A 12,321-nucleotide genomic window follows, 5' to 3' on the forward strand; every position below is an offset into this window, starting at 1 on the left:
TTAATGATAGGGGAATCACTGATGAGCCAATTAGAATAGTGCTGCGACTGCTACCATGGGAGTGTAATTAAAAGAGAACATGGATGCACCTCTGCAGTGAAAACAGGATAGCCTTGGTGAAGAAGGCATATGAAAATAAAAGAATCTATTAGGAAACAAACACATGAAATTGGAAATTAGAAAAACCTTTGGAAATATGTTTATTTGGAGTATTTATATGGATGCAAAACTTTGATGTTGGGAAATAGGGAAAAGCTTGGTTCGAAACAATGGAAATGAAGAATTGGAGAGGAATAACAAGAACAAAATGGACTGACAAGAAAAGCTACATAGAAGTATGGAGATAAAGTAAAGATGAAAGGAATTTAATAAAAGAGGTGGAGAAGAGGAAAATTAAATTTTGGCATGTTCTCAGACATAAACTCCTGGAAAATATAATGGAGGGGAAAATAATAGGAAAAAAAGGAAGAAGAAAGGCAAGAAAGAAATTTATGGATGACATAAAAAGTAATATGAGAGTAACAACATACTATGTACAGAAAAGAACAACAATGGAGAGAGACCAATGGCTACAATGACAAGGCTCAGCCTTTTGAAGATGATGATGAATTCTGGAAAAAAGGTGCAGGTAACACACTATCAAATACAGGAAGTACATGGTATTTCCTTGTGGGTAAGAATTGGATCACTTAACGTAGCTACTTATTCATTTTTTATCATTTCCATCCAGAATCACCTACCTGAATTGCAGCTATTGCATAGCACTACTCACAATAATGTAAACATTTGAGAGACAGTCTTATGACAAATACATACCTTAATTACCTGTAAAAGGATTGGGGAACAAGACTATGACAATCAGAAAATGAGAGAAATGTGAGCGACACTGCACTGTTTATGTGCTTGTAAGAATTTAAATTCAGATTGAATAAGTAATAACAAATTCAATAAGAAAAATGAACTCCGTGCTGAAATGGATGTTCACAAAGATGATAATATCTATTAAGACAACTATTTACCTTATCCTAGAAAATATTCTTTCCAAATGTTATTAAAGTCTGTGCCACTTAAGACTACTCTGCATAATGTTTTATAATTTCATTATTCTAATTTATCTTTTTTAATGTTCTCTTTTGTTTTCGTTCAATTTTTCAAATCAAAATACACAAGTCCCATTACAATAGAACATTGACAGTAAATTTCATTAGGCCATTATTTTAGAAAAACATCAAAAGTGGTACCAATTGATATTATATAATTAACAAAGAGCGAGTGAGTGAGTAACATAAGCAAACTTGCAATGAAATACTTACAATGATGGAGGAGATGAGTCTATTGGTGTTCTGATGTCTTCAATCAAATCAGGCTTACCTTGCAGATGATATGCAGCACATGTGGTCCAGCTATGAATAAGCTAGCATATACTTTTAAGGCAATTAGTTAGAAAATATATAGATGAAAGAGGGTAAGAATTATTCTATTTCTCATTAAATTCATCTCACAATGTGCAGTTGTATTTATAACCCATCCCTGAGAGCAATGATATAGTATTTGAACAAAATAGATAGAAAAGTTTCTCAGTTCATGAAAATTGCCAAAAAATATACAAAAGCACACACTTCACAACTACTAAATTATCTGGCAAGCAAGACTAAACCCTTTACCGAGTAAAACATATTTGGTGTACACAGTATTTATTTGGTGGCATTGTAATGTAATGCATTCAGTGGTTGAACAAAAGATTGAATTATTACAGAGGTTGATATTAAACAATTACACTTCAAGGAAAAGTTGGAGACAGTAGGTCATAATATAATAAGTTCACCATAAAGTCAAACATACAAATTTAAGTTTTGTTTAATTTCTGATGACTGCCATAAACTCTTGTAGGTTGATGCAGCTAATTTCCTCCACATTACTAGATGTAGATTTTACAGTAAGTAAGCAGTACACAACAGATATTACAATACTAGTTCATTTGAAAATTACATTAAACACATCATTTTGGAGATCTAAGCATTATGTCATTCCATTAAGTGCAATATTAAGAGTTAGGCATATGTGTATGTATGTAAGTAATCACTTATTTCTCACCTTATTTAAATCAGAAAAACTTTTGTAATAAATGGAATAAAAATTAACTTTACATGAACATAACACATTACCTCATATCTTAACATTTTAGGAAGGCAAATACTCGTATAATGGCAGAAAAGCATTAATAAATCAGATTTTTATCTGAAATCAATTTTTAACAAGTACCATGACATAATATAAGTGATAAAATTAGCTCAGATATACTTACAAAAATATATTATTAAACCATACAGAAATGTCATTGACAATGTTTACACTGAGGTAAATCATTGGAACATTATTAACATTATGAACAATATGTAAGTATGAGAAAATAATTAGAAACTTACAGCCACAGGATATTGCAGGAGATATAGAAACACTTGTTTCTTAGATTGATATAAAAATTAGTTCGGCTTCCAATTACAACAAATGTTTTTCCAACCTCACTTTGAATGATACCAAACAATGTTCAATATTAGGCAAGTATATATCAAAGACCATCACAGAGCCAAGTAAATGAATCACATGAACATAAAATTAAAATCTCAAAAACTTGCTACTGCGATAAACTAAGAATATACATATGTATACTATATATGTGTGTGTGTATATATATATACTATACATGCAAAAATTAAGAATATACATATGCAAATGAAGTCTTAGAAGGGATTTTCTCAAGATGACATTTCAGATATGCAATCATTGAATTACTCTTCAAACATAGCTTCCTTAAAAACCCTCCATATAGAGATACTTTAGCATGGTGCATTCTTAGAGATCCTCTTCATTTGTCCCATTATTTTACAAACAATTCACACATATTTTCATTGTAATCCTCTTCATGTTTGCCTTCAGTGAAATCCTCTTCATATATGCCTTCTTTAAATTCCTCTTCATATATGCCTTCAGTGAAATCCTCTTCATATATGCCTTCAGTGAAATCCTCTTCATATATGTCTTCTGTGAAATCCTCTTCATATATGCCTTCTGTGGAATCCTCTTCATATATGCCTTCTTTAAATTCCTCTTCATATATGCCTTCAGTGAAATCCTCTTCATATATGCCTTCAGTGAAATCCTCTTCATATATGTCTTCTGTGAAATCCTCTTCATATATGCCTTCTGTGGAATCCTCTTCATATATGCCTTCTTTAAATTCCTCTTCATATATGCCTTCAGTGAAATCCTCTTCATATATGCCTTCAGTGAAATCCTCTTCATATATGTCTTCTGTGAAATCCTCTTCATATATGCCTTCTGTGGAATCCTCTTCATATATGCCTTCTTTAAATTCCTCTTCATATATGCCTTCAGTGAAATCCTCTTCGTATATGCCTTCAGTGAAATCCTCTTCATATATGCCTTCTGTGGAATCCTCTTCATATATGCCTTCTTTAAATTCCTCTTCACATATACCTTCTTCAAATTCCTCTTCATATATGCCTTCTGTGAAATCCTCTTCATATATGTCTTCTGTGAAATCCTCTTCATATATGTCTTCTGTGAAATCCTCTTCATATATGCCTTCTTTGTAATTCCGCTCTTGTATATCTTCTTTAATATTCTCTTCATATACTCCTTTGAAATTCTCTTCATTTGTGCCTCGTTATAAATTCTAATAATATATTCCTTCATTGATAACCATAAATAGAAATCAACCCGAAGGTCGGTTTGGTAGGTGATGGTAGAGTTCACCCAGTACTAAACCCAACAGCAGGCAAAATTCGCACATCAGGGTAGGAGGGCGAGTTATTTTCCCTGCACCAGTCATGGTTTTCCAGGAAGATTTGGTACCTGAAAAAATCAGACCTTGGGTTTAGCTGCTGAAAAAATAGACCCAGAGAGGCTTGCCTGGGAATTGAACCCAGGCCCTCAGTCAGTAGTCCAACGCTCTACCCCTTCATCAATATACTTTTCCTATATTCCTTCTTTCAGATTCTCTTCTATAAGCCTTTTTTGAAATCATATATTTGACTTAAAACCTATGCATGTGCCTTTTTGTTAAAACAAGCTCTTCATAAACCCTCTTTGAATTTTCCCCAGATAACCATATAATGATTTTGAACATATAAATCCAAAGCCTGAAATTAACTGAAAATTGTATTTTTAATGAATAATGTTTTCATAAGATCTTTCAGAAGAATTATTTGCCCATCTACGGAGAATTTGAAATGCTAAGGGATAACTGATTCTTAAATCGAGTTTTCCAATGGTGTTATCTGAAATGCAGAAATTTCACAAGGTAAAAAATCATGTTTTCACCAAGATTCATTCTCAGATTCATCAAAATCTGGCGGTGCATTAGTTCAGTTACCAAGGCAAACTTTTACAAAGAGAATTTTTTAGTGTTTTATAGGAATACAATATTCCTGCAACTGTAATAAGTTCATCCTTTTAGATGACCATATTTTGTTGCACTTCCTATTGGACATTGAGAAAGACTGTTACGGTCTTCAAGTCGGGTTGGTTAATTACTGGTAAATATAAATTTTTGAAATTACCAGACTAATAATTTACAACATGATTCACATGCCATCTAGCCTTTCGTAGTAGCGTTTTTAGAATCACAATTCAATGTTTTACCCACCATTTGGTGACAGCCTTCCTCCTTGGAAATGTTTCCACTCAGCATAAAAGGGCAAAGATTACCTCAGAAATCCAAATAAGGAGATTGCTTTTCTTATGCTGGCTCATTTCACATGTGTAAATTAGTCAGCAAGCCACCATCAGTCATGACTTTATTTCTTCTTGCATTTGGCAGGTAGTCTGGAAAAGGCAAAAGCACATACTAGTCTTCATAAAATTATCTTAAATGTTATACTTTAAAGAAAATAGAGTAGGTATCATAAATATATGCATCATATAGTTGCCAGTTTGGTCATGTGACACCTCAATAATCAGAAGTTATTAATGAAAAATCAGCATGGTTTCCGAAAGAGTAGATCCCCCAAGATTTAACTAGCACTTTTTGTTCATGATATTCTTACTCTGGGAGAGAGCAATGTTGCAGTGGATGCCATTTTTCTAGATTTTTAGGAAGCCTTCGACAAAGTACCTCACAGTAAACTTACAAAGCTAGAAACATACGACTTTGATAAAAATATGAAGGGGTTGGATAAAAGACTTTTAGAATGATCAGGTACAAAAAGTAGTGATAGACAGAGTTAGTTCAATTGCTATAGAAGGAACTTCAGGTGCTCCCCAGACAAGTGCCATTGGACCTCTTTTATTCCTACTTTATGCTAACAACTGACTCAGTAGTCACAAGTTATGTTTATTTGCAGATGATGCAATTGTTTACTGTGATATCCGTAATCCTGAGGAAACAGCAGCTTTATCAGATGACCTAAATGCTATGCAATGCTGGTGCAACCTTTGTCAATTAGAATTAAACTTTAAAAAAGTGCATTGTGATGAATTTTTGGAAAAACTGCAATTCCCTCCGGAATACCTACTGTATTGGGAACACCAAAATTGAATGTGTACTTAATAAAATACATAGGCTTTACCCTGACTCACGACCTCTGCTAGGTGAAACACATATGGGGAATATCTGGACGAGCTAACAAAAAATTAGAATTTATTAGAAAAGTTCGAGGTAAATGTGATGAAAAGTCCAAAGAGAAATATTATATTTCAGTGGTTAAGCCTCATTTAGAATATGGTACTGGTACATGGGATCCTTATGAAGTTGAATTGATTGCCGAATTGGATTGCATGCAGCGAAGAGGAGCTAGCTTTGTAACACGTTGTTATGATAAACTTAGTAGTGTATCCAAAATATTAGAGGAGCTAGGCCAGGAATCACTCACGGAGAGAAGGTTAAATTACAGATTAAATCCTATGCATAAATTGTAAGGAAGTCTCTGTAGCAGTGATATTGAAAATGTATTATGCTATGGTAGGAGATTCCATGTCAATAAAATTAAGAGAGATTAAGGGTAGAACGGATAGATTTAAGATGTCATTATTCCATAAACAATAAGGGATCAGAGTAACATCATCTGACCATGGTTGAGTCATATTCGGGTTAAATAAGGGTCAAAATTAGTCTAGCGTTTATTCACCTTCTGCCAGACATGCTAGCAGTGGCTTGCAGGATACATAAATAAATTACAAGGGAAAATTCATTTTTGAACTTCTATAACAGTATGATCAGATTTTTTATGATATTTTATATTGAGCCAATATAAAAATGTGCATTGGGATTATTTATCATGGGCCAATTAGAAGCTTCAAGTTGTCCTACCCTCTGCCACTACTTATTTCAGAAGAATGGCAATTAAAATGCAACTTTTGACCAAATTTTATATGTAACTGCTCCAAAAATTCACACAATATAATTCCTACCCTAGGAGAATGCTCAGGTCATAAAGCTAGGAGTGCATTAAGAAAGTATACTTATAGTTTTATAGATGACATAATGTATAAATATACACAATGATGTATTAAGAAGAGGCTAGAGGGGATCGAGATGGTGCAAGGGCTAACGTACTGGCTTCCCACGCAGAGGGCCCAGGTTCAAATTCCGGCGATGTTGAATATTTTTCAGAGGTATCTTGATCCCTACTTGAGGTGCTTTGTGGAGGGCACTTTGAGTGAGTACACCATCCGTCGGATGGGACGTTAAGCTGCGGACCCCTTGGTGCCTTCCACAAAGAGTAGGCTAATGCCGACCCCGGGTTTCACTCCTCCCTTCATCCTTTCCTGTCCATCCCCTATGGCACAAATGACCTCGGCTGTCGGTCGCCTCCACTAAATACTACTACTACTAAGAGGCTAGATTCCAAAATGTTATCGCATAAAAAGTCTAATTCATTCTTATAAGAATTTAGAAAATACATAAAATTTGTAAAAACTACAATATATATATAGGAAATTATCTTAAAGGTAATGTTTTAATAAATGGTCCACTATTAATAGGCCATACTCTTTGCAATAAGTTTTGTTCAGGGAGAGATGACTTACCTGAAGAAGTAATTACATTTTCTATCCTTTAAATTGCTAAACCCCATGTGTATATCCGCAATGTCTTTGTGAGAAGGTATTTCTCCATCATGCCTGAAGTAAAGCAAAGTTATACCACTAGACAAAAAGGGCGATGTAAACAATGTCGGTAACTACAGACCAGTACGTTTAATTCCGGTTTCTTCTAAAATTCTTGTGAAGGTTATGCTAAAACGTGTAGTAAATTTCCTAGAAAAACAATTTTTTCCAATCAAATACATGGTTTTAAGAAAGGTAAATCAATGTCTACAGCACTCCATGAATTCATTACAAATGTACTACCCCAGGGGATATGCCTTGATCATGAGGCTTTTGACACTGTAAATAATGAAATTTTGCTAGGGAAATTAAAAAAATATGGTATTTTAAGCACCAGCATCACCAACAGCATTAATTCCTAGGGTGTTCAAATTGAATTATCCTTAACGTGGCCCTTATAATATTGTTATATCATTGTTTTAAGTCTGATATAAAGGCCAAAGAGCTGTTTTCGGACTAATGCAAAATACATGAATAAATATATAGTTAACTTAAAATCTAAACTTTATAAAACTCTCTTTCAGCTAAGATATTTGTTTATTAGTACTAGCTTAAATATCCTAAATTTTCTTTATCATTCCAATTTTCAATGTCGATTATCACATGGCGTTAATTTCTGGGGTGGCTCAAGTTATAGCCAAAATATTTGTCAAGTTCAGAAACAGGTCCTTAGAGCTATCTTAAACTTACCTTCCAGACACTCCTCCGGGCCCCAGTTTCATCATCTGCAAATTTTTGACACTGGCTGCTCTTTATATAGACGATCTTATCTTATTTGTTTAGGATAACATGCATGTAAACAAACAAATCCTAAATATCCATCATCATGATACAAGTACTAAGCTTGCCATACACATTGAGTCAAGATCGTCTAATTTGAGTGGTGTGGGACCATACCTTCAAGGAGTCAATTTTTTAACCTGCTTCCTCCAAATTTGAAAGAATCCCTTAAATACTTTCAAGTCTATTCTTAAAGCATACCTTTTTATTAATCCTTTGAACTCAGTGGATTGTTGTGTGCTTTTTGTAAAGAAAAGTCAAACTGTGGTTTCGTTAAATATCCCTATGCAAGGTAAATAAAGTTTTATCATGTTATGTATAACAAGAAATTTTATGTACATTTTTTTGCTTTGTGACGAAACCATGCTGCAATGGCCTATGGTGATTAAAAAATCATCATAATTTCAAAAAAATAGGTTAAAGAGAATTAACTTCAGCATCAAAGCTACTGTGCAACAAATGCATTTACATTTTTATCTTTTATTTACTGATTTACAATATACTGTTTCCTTATAAAATGTCTACATGGCCCAGGAACTGATTTTTATTTAGAGAACCAATATTGATTAATTGATACTAAAGATATTTAACTAGCAGTTATATTAGTTAAACCCTAGCCAATAAAAGTTTACTCATTTTTGTAATGATGACAGTACTTCTGCCTGAATTTAACTTGAGAAAAATAATTTTCTACATTTTCGAATTTGAAGTAAAATAAAATGGTACTTGTTGAAACCATCAACTTGAAGGTAAAATTAAGACGCATTTAGGAAGGAAAGTTGTCACTGACTTAATGATCCCTTTGCAAAAATGTGTTTCTTAACTGTAGTCTTCTGTAACATTTGCACATCACTATCGTGGACTATCTACAAATATTAAATGTCAACCATAGTAGAAGTCCGTTTCAAGAGATAAGATAAACATAAACGTCGGCAAACCTTTAAACAGCCGCGTAGATGTTAACAATCCTTTGATTATAACATAAAGAGAAATTACTTCAAACTCAACCATGTCCCGAAATCATGGATTAAAAAGTTCTCAAACTCTTAGAAGTGTTTACTTTTTCACGCATCGAATCAATGGCTAATCAAAAAGCCATCATCGCCAACGCAGTAGAATTAACAATATTCGGTGCAGTTTTCCTCTCCACTATCCACTGAATAAGATCACATAGGGTGTTAAAAGAAAATAACGAACAAATGACAAATTTAGGCGTGTTGAATCGAACGGATAACAATAGGCAAGAGGCTAGACATTTTTTTAAACTAATTCTCTTGTTCTGATCGTGGTTTATCTCTTCGGGAGCTTGATCCTGCGTTCAATTAAATGAGCCACTCAAGTGAGTGTGATGATTGGAGTGATTACGAACGAGATAAACGTCTCGTGGGAACGCGCGAGTGTGTGTACGAAGGTTCATACATTGACAGTGGGAATAAGTGTTATTCGCACGGCGCCACTTTTGTTTAAAATATCCACTCACGTGCACAGATGTACAAAGCAGGAAATTTAAAATTACTTATCATTTATTAATTAGATAAAAGAAAACCTTTAAATATATTGCAGTGCATAACATCTTTCTAAACATAACTTCTATACTACGTTCAAATCTTATAAAAATTTCCGAAAATTGTGTGAAGATTAAATAATAAATTACCTATATTAAAAATAACTATGTTAATAAAAATCTACCAGCGGTATTTTTTAGGAATTCACCTTCCTATCAATGCTAACGTCCTGGCAGATTTTATTTCTTACGATATTGTAAGAACAAAACAAGTCAAATCCTGTTCAATTTACAAATCGTGTTCCTCGCGTCATAACATCAATTAAGTCCTCGAAGTGACGCCCGAGACTCAATTTTTTTTCATAAAATACGGCAAAATTCACTGTCACCAGTAACCGTATTTACTGCTATATTCATACACCTGGTATGGACGTATATGGATACTTTAAGCATCAGAAGTTGGCCAGCAAACAGACAAAGAAAGTCTCTCAAATGACACATGGGAAGGACCTTAGGCAAATAATTCGTCTCACAATTAACAAGCCGTGGGAATTCGCAACCTTGCGCACCATGGTAAATTTCCCTGCTCGATATCGCATGTTGCCGGCTTTCACAAATATGCACATTTATATAAAATGGTAACACGCTATCGTGATCGTCCCTCTGCTTCACTTTCTCTTCTCGGAATCGGTGAACTTGCCGAGATGTTTACCCCAGTCTACTGTCGCAAACCCTCAACGAAGTTGGTCCGAGATCACGCTCTAGGAAGCGTGCGCATTTTCCTCCACCTCACAAGTGTATGGGCCGTAATTCTGCTCTCTTCGGCCGCTGGTTGGATTTATAATATGGGGAAGTGGCTGGGGTGAACGGGGAGATTCATTTTGCGGAACGTCTGGAGGGGAGAGATAGAACTTTAGAGGCAACGTTCGCATTTGCACAGAATTGACCCACAACACACATTATGACCATGTCCTCTAGGATTCATATAAATAATTAGTATATAAACTTTTGCCGCTTATATATAATTTTTCTTCTCGCAACTCCCATATTTCGATGTTTTTTTCAGGCTCAAATTAATGATATGATGGGCAAAAATTGTGCACAACAAATGTTTCATGAATCATAAGCTTATTCGTTTCCATGAACGGTAGTATGCTGCGATTCAACTTATCCCACTGACGAATTTTCTCTTAAGTATCTATTCTATATAGCATGTATCTAAATTATCATTTTTTGGGAGTTGCATTCTTATTTTGATTGAATAAAAGCGCAATTCCGTCATTTGGAAAGCATAATGCCAGTAAAATACAATTCATTTCCACATAGCATCTATAACAGATATTAAATCGTCGCAGGCTAAAAGGGAACACAATGTAGTTTCGCTTTCCTGTCTTGATTTTATAGCTTACTATTGAGACAAATATAGTTCCATCGAAGCCGAGCTGTCGAATTCCGACAGCTCGCCCTAACCACGCGAAGGCTCCCCTCCAATCTTAAGCTTCGAACACCGGCCCCTGAGATACTTATGTCGAAAAACCAAATTGCAGTTTGAATGAATTTCCGGCAACAATTTCATTCAATCAGTGACTTTGTCAGTGTGTTTAATTTTTTGAGACATTCAAGGCCTAGCAATGGATGATATTCCATTCATTGATCAACAACTTATTTCAGCCTATGTATGAGCGAATAGATTGTGAATACTATATGTCATATGTAATATCACTGGCGTGATATTTAAAATTAAATCATTACTATTCCCTCAAAGTCTAAGAATATGATTTAACTGGGGTACACAATACTGATAAATATTTAGGAACCATCTTTTTGACTAAAATTCCTCTCGTAACTGATAAGATATCATTAATTCCGCTTGGGTCACTGCAGCCATAAAGGCAATTCCTGGCTGATCCAAAGAATGATGGTTTGCGCACTCTTCAAGTGTGGTTGGTTGTGTGACCTCGAGGCCGAGTCCTTGGCAACCTGCGACATCATACATAGTCACCCGCCTGCTTTCACAGCAATCAACCTTGAAATTGTTTAGAAAAATTGCAGGCAGTGTTTACGTCAAACCACCAGGCCTCAAGGGGTGCGATAATCAAACTGATGACAGAAGGGCAATTCCTTTCCTTGCAATGACTTTGATTTAGCAGAAATTTGTGGTAAAAAATAACATGACTTGGATGTTACCAACCCTCCGGTTTATCAAAAAGTTGTAGTAGGTACCAGAAAACTTTGATTTAAATGAAAATACTCATGGTCATCACTTAGTATTTGAACCCTCTCCTCAATAAATTGCTGAAATCTCCGCCTATTAAGCTAACAAATCCACCACTCTTGATCAGTTGAAAATAAGTCAATACAGAAAAAAAAACACTCAAAATCTTATATTTACATTTTGACTTCTTCCCAATTTTTTTCCTCAGGGCCTCAGGTCAAAAAAGCAAAAGCTTTGCTGAATTCTCTCCAGAAACTCATACCTCCACGCAGCTCAAACCGTCTGTTTGGTAATGAAAATGATAGGTGTTAACTGGCAACCTATACGGCACACTTTGCCTGCTAGTGGGAGGGACCCTTTCAGTAAGGTATGATACATCAGTTTGTGTGCTCCCAGGAAAACTCAAGCATAGCTTTCCAATTCCTCTGATGGGAGATTCCTCAGATGCGGAGCCAACAAGAATCTGGCCCAAAATCACTGATGAAAAATCCTGAAACGTGGATACAAATTACAGACTTACTTCTATGAACTGTGTAATTTATGTTTGCAAATTTTAGCTGTCCCAACTTATGGGAAACATAAAATAATTGTACCTTTGCATAAGAGGAAGTAAGATGGGATATAATAATTGAAGGAATTGGCCTTTTGAGTGTATCGGAAGAGAGCTTACTCCATGTGTTATTGAAAGATAACA

Source organism: Hetaerina americana, unplaced genomic scaffold (assembly GCF_022747635.1).
Source record: "Hetaerina americana unplaced genomic scaffold, ioHetAmer1.1.p SCAF_1, whole genome shotgun sequence".
Taxonomy (NCBI): Eukaryota; Metazoa; Arthropoda; class Insecta; order Odonata; family Calopterygidae; genus Hetaerina; species Hetaerina americana.